The sequence below is a fragment of the Theobroma cacao genome, chromosome 5 (genome assembly GCF_000208745.1).
Source record: "Theobroma cacao cultivar B97-61/B2 chromosome 5, Criollo_cocoa_genome_V2, whole genome shotgun sequence".
Lineage (NCBI taxonomy): Eukaryota > Viridiplantae > Streptophyta > Magnoliopsida > Malvales > Malvaceae > Theobroma > Theobroma cacao.
In genome coordinates, this window is record NC_030854.1 from 27682236 (window position 1) to 27696718 (window position 14483).

Here is a 14483-nt window from a genome sequence, read left to right on the forward strand (position 1 = left end):
GAAGAAGAAGCTGGTGGAAGTGAGGAGAAAGTGCTGGAAAAAATTATATATTTTTTCTATAGTTGACTACAATTCCCATTATTTACGAAAATGCCATTGCATAGTTGGATCATCAAATTCCAATTACAGTACTTAGCCCATTTGTTGGATCATCAAATTCATTGTACTCCTTAATAATTTGTATTTCATTGTAAACCATTGAATAAAGCACAAAATTTTCATTTAATAATATTTACGTGATTGATTAGGCATCTTGCTTCATATTTTTGTCCAGAAAATGATGTATAATAATACTAATAGTTGTTCTTGAGATGATACAACTTCCATCTACAAGTATTTCTCCAAGTAGTCCATGCATTTGATGTCTCAATGCATTGGATCGTATCTACATTTTCCATCGTTTATGATTCCACATACTCTTCGTCCATTTCATCCTCAAGTGGATCATGTGTCATTTCTCTCCTAATGTGATTGCATTTTTAATAGATTCTTATACTCAAGCCAGTTATGTTTAAGAAATTTTAGTTTACCTTAAACCATTTCCATCTGAAGTCAACTGAATTCTCGGGTACAGGCTCTAGCTTCTTTAGAAGTATTGATTGCAATCTTACATTGTAGTGGTTTGTTACAAAACAAACACTGCAATATAATTTAATTGGACACATTGTAAGGAATGTGACTTTTCATCCCTTATACCAAACACACCCTTAATGTCGACCGTTGTAATCAAAAAACATAAAGGGCATAAGATAGCTTCTAACCATTTCTTTCATATTTCAGTCTTCCCAATATCTATCAATAGCCGCCGTTTCATCTTCCAACTATTCCAAACTTAGTTTAAGGGTGAAGGGAAGTTGAACCGTTAAAGCTGAACCGTCCTGAACTGTCTTAAGCAATGGCCTTATCTTCGAGCAGACCCAATGTCCATGACAATGGTGACCAAAGTATGGGTGATGATGAATACTCTACCCTACGATCAAAGAAGAAATGGAAACTAGATCTTCAACTGCCTGCCGTATCAATTGGTTTTTCAATTCAACCAGGTAATGATCTGTGCTCTCTCTTACGGTTTAGGGACATATCACATGGTGGTAGGTATTGGATAATAGAGAATGCCGTAATATCGTGTGGGAAAGTGGTAGATTGGGAAAGCTTATAGGAAAACATAAACCTTGAGGGTGACATATCTTCATTTTTCGACATAGGTAAACTTAAGTGTCTAAGTACCTTTCCATTTTTTGATTTTAGCTCGACACTTGTTAGGAAATTTTACTCCAGCATTCGCCGGAGTGAAAATGAATTTGAAAATCCTATAGATTTTGACTCTAACATTTTGAACGTGTTTTTGGGAGGTATAGAGTTTATAATGACTTGCTTTGATATTGGGAAGCTCTTGAAAACGGAGTATAGACACAAACAATATAGACCTCTACCATCATATGACCTGTCCCGCATGTGAGCCCAAGTGACATGCAAAAGAGAACCATGCACCAGAGAGTCATGTTTTGCTTGTCATTTGAATTCTGCACAAGATAGGTTGGTACATAATTTTCTGACGTCCATATTACAAGGAAGGAGCAGTCGTTTAAGACATGTTAGCACTGAGGATCTGTGGATGATGGAAATAATTAGAAGCGAGTTTGGCGTAAATATTGCAGAATATATGATCACGAGAATGAGAGAAGTTGCCATGCGATAAGAGACAACCCTTCTATACGGGAACATCATATCGGCTCTAGTTAAAAAGAAAGGGATATGGAGCAATAGGTATCTAGCTGATTGGACCAGTCGCAGGCCTCGTAATCTCTCATTCCGATGGCTCATGAAAAGAGGATATGACTTGAGTCTTGATGAGCCATCGAACTCTGTCGAAGGCAGCCCAGTTCATCTTGCCCATGATACTCCATCCAGACAACCGTCTAGAGTTCCTGTTTCCAATGATGTGATGTATAATATGCTTTTGAGGATTGATAAGAAACTCAATAATCAAACTGTTACAATGCAAACATTGGAATTGAAGATACAGAATGTTGAGAATCTTCTAATGCAAAGAATAGATACAGCTGTTCGGGCAGCAAAAGGGCGACAGAATTAACTGTCCTCAAATGAGTTTCTCTGACATTAACCGTAGAGAAAAATGAAGTCAGTTGTCATATTCTAGGGCTGAGTCAACCATTCCAGATGAACATTTATATTTGAGAGTTATGGGTTAACTAGATTATGGATACTGTAGTTTGTATTTCATAATTCACTTGTGGTTTGTTTTCTTTAGCTCGATATTTTGTTATGATGGTGCTTAGGGTTGAGTTATGGTTTGATACCGTCCATGGTAATTAGCTTACCCTTATTCGAAGAACATGACACAGAATAGGTGAGTCACGCGATGCAAGATCATCTAGTCACATGATCCCATATCATCTAGTCACGAGATTCAATAAGAATTCGTAACGCCACTCCATACATACTACTCACACGATTCCAAGTGGATTAGTGACGCGATTCCATATTAACAACTGACGTGATTCAAAACTTAGTACTCGCGTGACTCCATGACAAATACTCCCGCAAATCAATTTCATCTCGTGACGTGATTCCATCCACACCATTCACGCAATTCAATAGCAACTACTTACAACCCTATGTCACGCAATGCAATTCAACATGCCATATAGGCTATAAAGTAAAAAGCAAAGATGGGTTAGCATATGTAAACGAATGATGTTTGGCCTGGCTTTTGCTTTTAAGAGATAGATAAGATGAAAGGGCAGGCCGAACAGGTACTTAATAACCAATTTAGCCCCCATTCATTGCACTCATATGGGTGTAGAAAACAAAGAGTCAACATTCATGCCTATAAATAAAAGGAACCATTAACCATTTGAATCAAATTCAATTATCTTAATCAATCTCAAATAAATGAAAAATGACGTCCAGAGATCCAAGAGTCGAAAAGGGAAAAGAGGCAGCCTCCGAAAAGGCAACCTCCGAAGGGGAAGAGGTGCCTTTGAGTTTGAGGGACTAGTTGCACATATTCCAGCAGAAAAGCAAATCTAAAACACAAGATGTCTCTCTAAAAGTGGATGGAATTTGTATGAAAGAGTAAATTGAACTGTCTGGTTGAGGAATGAAAAGTAAGATACACAAGATGTCCATATGGAAGAGAAAACCTCCAAGTCCAATGGTGGGGCCATTGGAACTAGTTAGGGAATAATGGAGGTCCAAAACAACTAAAGATAGGACTTGAAGGTTTTCTCTTCCATATGGACATCTTGTGTATATTACTTTTCATTCCCCAACTAGACAGTTCAGTTTGCTCTTTCATACAAGTTCCATCCACTTTCAGAGCAGCTATCGATATATTGATAAGCTATCGATACTCGGGCAAGTCCAGAACAACTGAACATTTATTGAAACAGAAGGATGGGAGCAGAAGCTACTAGAAGTGAGGAGAAAGTGCTAAAAAAAATTAGATATTTATCCTATAGTTGACTACAGTTCCCCTTATGTAACAAAATGCCAATTGGATCATAAAATTCAAGTTAGAGTACTTAGCCAATTTGTTGGATCATCAAATTTATTGTACTCCTTCATAATTTGTTTTTCTTTGTAAACCATTAAATAAAGCATAAAATATTTAATAATATTTGCGTGATTGATTTCGGCATCCTGCTTCATATTTTTGCCCAAAAAATGATGTATAATAATACTAATAGTTGTTCTTAATGTCGACCTTTGTAATAAAAAAACAACAAGGGCATAAGATAGCTTCCAACCGTTTCTTTCATATTGCAGTCTTCCCGTTGAGTTATGGTTTGATATTGTCAATGATAATTGGCTTACCCTTATTCGAAGAACATGACACAAAATAGGTGAGTCACGTGATGCAATAGCATCTAGTCATGCTATCCCATATCATCTACTCACGTGATCTAATATGAATTCATTACGTCACTCCATATATATTACTCATGCAAATCGATATCAACTAGTAAGCAATTCCATAATAGCAGTCATTCGACTCAATTTTTCTACTCACGCGATTTTAGAATAAATACTCACGCCATTCCATAATAACTACTAACGCCACACCACTCCACATATATTACTCACGCAAGTCAATATAAACTAGTGCTGCGATTCTACAAAATAGTCATGTCACGCACTTCCATATTAACTAGTAATAACACTCCATATTTACTACTAACGGGAGTAAATATCAAATACTCACGCGATTCTAAATCTTAACAGTTCACGCGATCCATATTTACTCCTCGCACGATTCCAAGTGGATTAGTGACACGATTCCATAGTAACAACTGACGTGATTCAAAATTTTAGTATTCACGTGCCTCCATAACAAATTCTCCCGTGAATCAATATCAACTGGTGACACGATTCCATCCACACCATTCATGCCATTCAATAGCAACTGCTTACAACCCTATGTCACACAATGCAATTCAACATGTCATATAGGCTATAAAGTAAAGAAGCAAAGGAGGGTTGGCATATGCAAACGAATGAACGTTGTTATGTAAATTGTGTAAAATAGTAACAGACTTTGTGATATGAATAAGAAAAAAACAATGTTGTTCTTATTAGACTCGTATGCGTATCACATGAATGAATACAAAAAATAATATGTAAATGATACAACAAAGAATAATATGGAGATGATACAAAATAATGTTAGTGTTAATTACAGAATGAAAAAGAATAAACAAATTCAAAAATTTAACAACTTGAGCTATTGACAAAAATCTTAAAGGCAAACTTTGTTCGAATGCCCTCTATGGCGCTTGCCTTCAGCGTCTGATCCTCAAAGCTGATCAACCACTGCAACGAGGCTATAACCCAATCCCTGCAACTCTGAGAATCTTGCTGTATCGGGGTCTTCTCATTTAGCATATATTTCATCCGCATCAAACCTCACTTTTGACGGTGCGAGCTGACAAAGTACCCCGCCCGGTAGCATATAATGGGAAACAATGATGTTAGTGGACTCATCTGCTTATCACGCAAGCCAAAATTCAGTGCTTCTTGTCTACCGTACGATAAGTCCACTAACATCATAGTCCATTTCAGCAAGTTAACGTGCACTACCACTCAGTGGCCATTGAAAAAGCACGGTACAAGAATTACGTCAACCTCATGCCATGGTAAACCCCACAGAGGTTTCCCACCCCTTGTATACTCAAGCAGATCATCTGGCATAACCGCCTCACTCGACTTGAATGTCTTATCAGTGGGGAAAGGCTACATTTTTTTACGCAAATGGAGCAAAATAAGCTGTCAATTATGTTATGCACAATAGTTAGATGCAATTAAGTAACCCTAAACGCTATACATTTGAATAATTACAACTCAATAAAATATAATATACTTACATAGAATGTGGTGTCCACGATCAATATTCTCTACTTGTAGTGTTGTGGATGGTGCTCGCGTGCCCTCTTACACAACACTCTGATGCATGCATCAATCTGTTGGGTGTCCATCAACTCTGTCGGCATCTCCAATTGTTAAAAAAATTCAGGGCCCTCCTACCTTTCGATGCCCAAAATGTTAACCCTGCAAATTTAAAATAGAGTTATATTAAATTTATAGTATTGCGGATTGTTTAATAAATATTCTAGAACCATTAACCCTAATATGGTTTACTATTTTCATTTTACCTGGCTTGGTCGTTTTTCAAGAAGGACTCATATCTGTCCTTCAAATCGTCCTTCGCTTTGTGCTGGACTAATAGCGGGTTAACGTATGGGCTTCGAAGGCATTTGCTGGCCAAGATCACACGTGCATCTTCGAGCTCAGGTCGAGATGGACGCTTAGCAAAAGGTCTGATCTCACCATACGAGGGGGCCTCTACTGGAGTTGGGATATGAGCAGGATGCGCAGAAGTTGTAGTTTCGCTACTCGCAGGATGAGGTACCTCTTCGACCTCAAACGGAGGAGGTGGAGCCTCGAGAGAAGGTGTGGGCTGAGAATGCTGGGCTACCTTTACCGAATATGGGATAGGCGCAGGATGATGTTCAATCGCGTTACCGGGAGGTGAGCTTCGACCCTAAACGATCAACAAAATCAAACACATTAGAACAGTGTATACATCGTACATGTTATAACTCACGCGATGAATAACGTAAAACCTCATACCTCAAAACGGTCGATCAGTCGACCAACAATTCGATCCTCTAGCCCTTGCAGTGAGTGCTGGATATGCTCATGCAGTGACTGTGTCTGCATCTGCATCACCCACTGAATCTCCAACTGCATTGATTGCATTTGCATTTGCATCGCCTGCTAGATCTTCAACTGCATTGACTGTTAGATCTCCAACTGCATTGACTGCATTTGCATATTCGTTTGCAATGACTGGAGGTCTTTTTTCCACTATGTTCGCATCTTTTGCAGCTCTTGCTTAATGCTCGTACTCATTTGCGGATGCAGCGCCTAGTTGTGTGACTCAGCATGGGGGGCAGCACCTGAAGTAGGAGGAGGGGCAGCAGCAGAAGTAGGAGAAAGAGTAACAGGAGAAGCACCATGAAAAGCTACAAAAGGAGAATGAGGTGCCTCAACAACACCAAAATCGAAATGAACCTCCTCGTTCGAGGTGCGTCTCCACTTAACGGCTCTTCGTATTGGACTTTTCCCTTTACGATCCGTTATTTTCCTCCTTTACTGGGGATCGAATTCTGGGCGACCCTCCAACTTCCATAATGGAATGTATTGCTGTCCCTTGGAGATATTGACCTTAATGTCCACCCAGTATGCGGTCAACATCTCTTCTGTCGTTGGCTTTAACGTCTTCACTGCCTATAACTGCACCAAAACATACATTGCCATTAGGTATAACCCTCACTACCCTATGACAATAAAAATAAAATTTAATTAGGCCCCAAAAAAATATGGTTTCTTTACTCACCTTGCTCTCTCTCTCTAAACTTGCAATATTGGCGTGGAACCTTGTAGGCCTCTCATCACAATGCCATTTAAGCATTCTTGGCCAAACCTGTCTGGATTGTCGCTGCCTTCCGAACAAGCTTCTGATTACAGGTATTGCTTTCAACGCCCAAAACTGTACATCAATTGTGTGAAATTTTTAGTCACCTCATAAATTCTTATGCGAAAACAATAATGATAATGATAAACATTAGGCTATGGCAGACTACCTGAAAAGCCCATATGAATCCGTATAGGTGGTAGCGCTTCTTATCTGCTTCACATGCAGCAAGAGGTTCGAAACCCCTCAGCAAGTAATCCACGGTCAGACTCTAAACGTATGTGCCCCATGGGAATGCATTCCACTCGTCGATGTTTTCGACCAGCGACAACAACCATGGAACAACAGATCGTATGTAGTCTTGACCGAATAAAATGTTGGTTGTGATCAAGACGAGGGCCATCTTGCTCGCGTCTCCCTTTTGCTGAAATTGCCCTCCCTTGAACATGTCTAAAACTTGTTGGATCTTCACCTCCTTCCCAAGTCCCCAATATCTTAAGTGAATTCCTCCAAGGAGGGCCTCATAGGGATTGACAATAAAGGTAGGTAGGGGACCAAACTTCAGTATTGTCACCAGACAAAACTCTTTCTTTGAAAAGTGGGCCTTTGTTTTCCCTATTGCGAACCATAACTCTGCCTCCGTGGAGTCAGGTTCGTTGATTTTGCGCAGCATTAGATTGTGCACGAGACTGATGCAGAATAAACTCTTGTCTGCTTTGACATCCATCATGTGCTCGAAGCATGTTCTCTTAAATCTTTCCAGCCCGTTCACTTGACACATCATCTCATGTATCACGTGCAGATGCGACCACTTACAGTGGATGTTAATGCCCACATTGAACCCCCATCGATGCCTCGGCACACAAAGTAAGGACTCCACGTTTTCCTGCTTTGTTCTTGTGCTGGCCATCTGCAACATAAAACAGATAACATTCCCGTTTTAGTCATGTCAATACCATCATTGTAGATTAACAAAAAAACTAGAGAAATTTCTAAGAAATAGCCTTCCTCATAAGCTCACTCAAAAAATAACCCTAACAATATTTTTAACTGTTTTTAGACATCCCTGAAACAGAATAATTAATCCAAGTGTAAAGCATGGATTATTAAGTAAATCAACATATATACGTTAAAGCATTACAGTTGACCCAAAATAATACAAAATGAACCCATGCAGATAAATTTCATGCAGTTATGACACTCGTGCAATTTCTTACAACAATAGTCACGCAATGCTTAATCAATTAGTCATGTAATTACTAACATTAAATCACACAATGATTTATAAACAAGTCACGCAATTCTAAGAACAACTAATCGAATCACACGCACACACTAACTGATGCCATGCCTAAACAATATTCACGCAATAACATAGAAATCAGTCACGCAATGACCTATCAATCAGTCACGCTAAGTTAAACCTTTTTTCAATCGCGCAACCCCAACGTCACCCCATGCCAAAATCCATTCACGCAAAAGGTGCCAACCACCAAAGCACGCCCTCACTCACGCAATATCTAAACCATCAACCGAGTTCCTAACACATACATATCAACTAGTCACGCATGGCCGGTCACCTTTCCACCCCAACAACACCAACAATACCACCTTTATGTTTATATTCAAAAATTTTAAATAACAAAAATATCAATATGAACGTGTAATATGTATAGGTTTATGCTCAAAAACCTTAACCCTAAACATGAACAATAACCATTTTGTCAAAAACCTCCACATGGTTCAAAATAAAATAAAAAAATTCATAAAAAATTATTATAACTTTCTCAGCGTAATGTCAACTTCCTCACACTACTCAATATGTGAACTACCTTTGTGCGAATAATAACCACTCCAAAAGGCTCCTACCACTGCCAAAATGCTCGAAAGTTGAACTGTCGAGGAATGCTTTTGCAGACTTGCTTCTGAGCATATGTACGGTCTCTTGATGAAAACCGAAGAGTTGTGGTCCACATAAAGGACATACATGACCCATTAATAGGTTTCGGGTTGAGGCACGGAGCCTAGCAAATGGGTCGATTTCATTAAAGATAATTTTGTCTATTTTTTTCTCTTGGCTAAAAACAGTTAAAATTATAAAGAGGATCATTCTAAAAAACGCCTTATGCTTGAGGCCCATTTATGAAAAACACTCAAAAAATATTGAATCTTTATCTCCAACATCACGTGAACGGTTGATTAATTATGTGGTTAAAGTTGATTCAAACAATAATCTTTCCTTGGATGAGGGAATTAAAATATGTCCTAAAGTAAATGATGAAAAGGATGATTTTAATAATATTGATGGTTGCCATATCAATTAAGTGGAGAATTTTAAAATGGATCGTAGTTTAAGTTGTTCGTATTTAGCAATTGATGGTCTAAATGGGGAAGATAGCCCAAAATTAAACATGGCTGAGGATTATTCAAATTGTATAATTTCTGGTGACAATGAGCCTTTCATGATAAGTTCATTAGCTATTGATTTCAAGACTTGCTCATTGCAAGTTGATCTAATGCTAAGTTTGGGTACAAACAGGATACAACTGTGTGATATTGTTCTTAGGACATCAGAAATTTTGGAGGATGAAAATAATTGGTGGGGTGCCGCAACTAGCGAGTGTGTTATAAAAAAAGGTAAAGGCAGACCATGTGACAAGAAGAAATAGAAAGGTTAGACAAAATCTTATGTGGGAGGTATGGTCTTACGTAGTTGAAGTCATTTGGAGGATGTCATTGTGGCAAATAATAGGGAAAAGGATAATGCTAGTCGCGAAGCTGAAGTTGCTTAGGATGTTTCCAAAAAAGTGGGGATGAATTTTAAAAATTCTAAGGAGGAAGTGTTGGAGTAAAATCTTAGTGGATTGATGTGATTGTGTAAAGTATGGATTTTAAAAAAAATTATAAAGGAAGCAAGCAATCCAATTACACAAGTGAAAACACACATCATTCTTATTGTAAGTAATATAATCATGCCCTGAAAAAAATAAGAATCTATTAAGTAAGAAAAAATATATTTTATTTTGAGATTCTTATTTTTGGATACCACCACACCAATGAATAATTTATCGACCAAACAAGTTTACCACTTATTTTTCAAGATTGCTTTCAACTTGAACCTTGAATGAACAAGGTGTGGAACGCTAGACTACAAGATGGCAATCGATTTTGTTTCTTTTTTCTTCTTAAAAATTAATAGCTATTTTTTTTTCAAAAAATTTAGCCAAGAATGGGAAAGAGGAAGAAAGAAACGACAAAGTTTGGAAGAAGAGGAGGAGAGAAGCGGCAGCTGAAACTTTTTCAATATGTTTCTTTTCTTTCAATTTCTTCTCTTTTTATTAAAACTCTTGCCTCAAAGGTTTAATTAAAATCAAACACCTTTGAATCGATATTGACCATCCATTTAGAGTTATGGAAGTATTAAACATGCTCCATAATTATCAAAACTAAAATTAAAGAATAAATAATTTAATTCTTTAATTATCATTTAAAGTTCTTGATAAAATAAAACTCCTTATTGAATAATAACTCTTATTTTATTATTATCCATTTTTATTTAAAAAGAATTAATACTAAATAAAAGAATGATAGTCAAACATTAAGTCTCAATTTATTAACATAGATGTCTAGATTCATTTTGCAAGAATCCTCCTAACATTATCTTAATTTAAGACAACTCTTGTCTTTAATTAAGACAAAAATATTTTATCTTGTCTAAATTGAGACAAATATATTTTCTTGTCTAGATTAAAACAAAAAATATTTTTCTTCTCTTAAATTAAGACAAACATATTTTCTTGTCTAAATTAAGACCAAACATGTTTTCTTGTCTAAATTAAGACAAATATGTTAAAGCTGTCATTTTTGTACATAATTTAATTAATCAAATTAAAACATGCATTCCAACTTAAATAAGTTGAATTATACGAAGCTAAGCAGGGAATCTATTTGGATATAGATATTCCAAGCTCTAATAAACTTAGAATTATTCTTAATTTTATTAAGAGCTTGTTTGACCTAACTTTTTTTTTAACTTAAAAGTTATTATAAAGCTCTTATGAAAAATAATAGCTTTTAAAATTAAGCTTAAGTTATTTGGTAAACTGTTTAATAAAGTAAATTATATAAGCTATAACTTTTGTTAAAATTACTATAAAAAGTATTCATGCTATCTTTAACACCTAACAAACTATAACAGAATGCTTCAAGTTTATATATGATTTCAGATGTTAAAATCTAATAAATCAATAAAGAAATGGAACAACTCTCAAACTTATATAGTAGCAATAATATTATATTTTTGTTGATCTAGTAAACAATCAGAATATGATGCTTAAATTCATAAAAAAAAAAAAGAGAAAGAAGAGGAAATGGTGTATTTGACATTAAAATTTTTTTTGGTGAAAATGAAAGAAAACTTTTAAATAGTATTTGAATGTATTTTTGAATTTCAGATTTTATTTTCTTTTAATCTTTCTAAGAACAAAAAAATTCTAAATTTTGCTATTATGTTGCTGGGTCTTCTGTTTTTTTTTCTAGTAGTTTTTGTAAAGAAAGGCAGAGGAGAGGAAGATCACGATTTGCGTTGGAGAATGGTGATTTGCAGAGGGAAGGAGAAGAAAGGAAGATTGATTGAGAGCTAGGTATTTCATAAAAAATTGATGCGTTTTAAAAGAAGAAAAGAGAAAGCTCTTCCTTAGAGCTTTTCTTATAAGCTCTTTTTTTTAAAATTTTATTCTTTAAACAAAGCTGCTTTTTCCTAAAGAGCTTTCTCAAAAATAATGTTTTGCTTGACTTTTACTTTTATGAGGTAGATAAGTTAAAAAAAAGTCAAGCTAAACAGGCACTAAAAATAATTTAAGCATATTAACCATAAAATCACTCCATTTTAGATTCATGGTTGCACTCTTGGATTAATTATAATTATAAGAAAGAATTCAATACTTGATATTAATTATTCGTTGTCCAATTGCAAACTTTATATTGTAAACCCTCATAACCATCTAATGACAAAAGGTGAGATTATTATTTACTTTTTATGTCAATTTTGTCTTTTAGTCTCAAATTTCTTCCAATTAGTGATTTAATACTCTAGATCTAATCTGTTGAGTATCTAGATATGATGAATAGCTAATTCATCAATCCGCTAGGCCTAAATTAATCACTAATCTTCCTAAAATCACTAGAAGTGATGTTAATGCTATGAACTCTATTATTTGGATATATGTTCCTAGATGTTCGTCTTGGTTATAATCCCAAAATACATAGTCTAGATCAATGCTTTATGATGATCATGTTCATGGTAAATCAAATATTATAAGGAGATTAAGCACAAGTCTACTATCCATCAGGATTTCTATTCTACTATAAACAAATGCATAAGTGTAAGATCAAGATTTAAGTAACAGTTAAATTTAAATTTGATTTTCACATGATTCTAGTTCATGTTATAGTGTCATTATTTGAGTTAATCATTTCGATGATTTGAGACTCATTATTCCCTTGAAGTGAATCACATTCATTTACTTAAAACAAACTCTTGGTCTTATTATGTTAGTTAAAATCCTACTACGCAAGTATACATATCAAATAGATAGTATATAAACAAGCAGAGTATCGATCCCACAGGGAATTGATCTAAAATTTTACTAAGTACTAAAATTAAAACAAATTAATTTTATCCAAACACTCAAAATTAATTGATTAACTAAAACTAATTAACAAAAATTTAAACCAACAAGAAAAAATCAAAATAATAATAACTTAAGAAAGTATCAAATCAAACAATCCTAGGATTATAATATCCCTCACACTTCATCTAAATCTTACCTATCTTCCTTAACTGATTTCAATGAGTTAAACTGCTAACTTAGAGTCCTAAATTATATATAAGGGTCTCTCAACTCATCTTATAAAAATATTTATTTTAACCAAAATACTATATCCCTATGTGAATTGAAATTAAAATAAATTCATTAAATTCAAGCTCTAATCTGGCTACATATGGCCTATAGGTATATCCCTATTCTATATGCAAATCAATTAATATGATCATATGCTATCCCAATTTTAATCTACACTAAACTCCCTTTCCCAAGTTTGTTTAGATTCCTAAATCAATTTAATTGATGGCCAAACAATTAAAAGTATTAAGAACAAATTAGAATAAACAATTCAATTCTCATTGAAGATAAGTAAGAAGAGATTAAAAATCTAGATTACATGTGAGTTCAATTACAATCCTAGAAAAAGAAATTTAGCTACTCATAATTGCAAAGACAATAACATTGTATAAAATTCAACCATTGAAAGTAACAAGAAAAATAAAAGCCAAGGAAGAAAATAAAACAATATTTGCCGCCTTGATCTCCAAGTTTCAGCCTTAACTCCTAGCTTATTGAATCTCTCAAAAGTTGTCTCCCCTAATGTTCTTCAAACTATCCTATTTATACTAATAACTTAACCTATACTTCCTTAAGTTGAACTAGGGTTTAATTGGGCTTAAAAGTGTAATGAGAGGCCCAAAAATCAACTGTTAGTCGTTACAAATTTTCATTCCCGATACAGTACATCTAGCCATTTTTTGACATGATTTTCTCTATCTTCAAAGCAGAATTAGGTAAAGTGATCTCATGAAAGTTGTAGCTCTATCTCCTAGCTTTCCAATGGTCTAAGAATCGCATCATTTGGAGTTTTGTAGCATGAGTTATGGCCAAAACACTGAAGTATATGCAAGCAAACTTTGGGTCTTTCAACACCTTACTTTTCAAAATTAAGTCCAACTCTTTTAGTTCCTATGAAAAATATAAAAACTAATAAAGAATAACCAAATTAAAAAGCATAACATAAAATTAAAATACATCACTAAAATTATAAACTAATTATAAAAATAATTAGAAATAAATAAATTATAATTGAAAATTGAGGATTTAGCTAATATTTAATAACAAAATTGGACTAAAATAATTCTATAAAATAGAATTATCATATTATCAAAATGAACTTTCATTACAAATTCAATGAAATTAAGCATGAGAATATTCTTACTTTCCAAGGCGCCATATTCTCAAAATTCCTAACAGGAAGTGGTGCTTGCTAATGCTAAATTAGAGAATGAGCATATGAGGAATAAGTGTTAATTGTATTTGTGGGTCGGTGGGGTGGTGTTTTATTTTTTAATGAATTTGTCAACTTGAAATGTTAGAGAGTTGTGTAGGCGGAAAAGAAGAGCGATCAGAAAATTAATTTAACAAGTTAAGCCATATGTGGTGTTTATTCCAAAAACAAAGTTAAAAAGATATTTGAAGAACTTGTTTGAGTCAATTTGGAGTAGTGATCAAGTTACCAGTTTATTTATGGAATCGGATGATAAGTTAGGTGGGTTAATTTTGATGTGGCATGAGGATTATTTTAGTGTGGAGGATCATTTATGTCATAAGAACTATATATTGGCAATGGACAAGGTACAAGGTTTCTCTCTCTT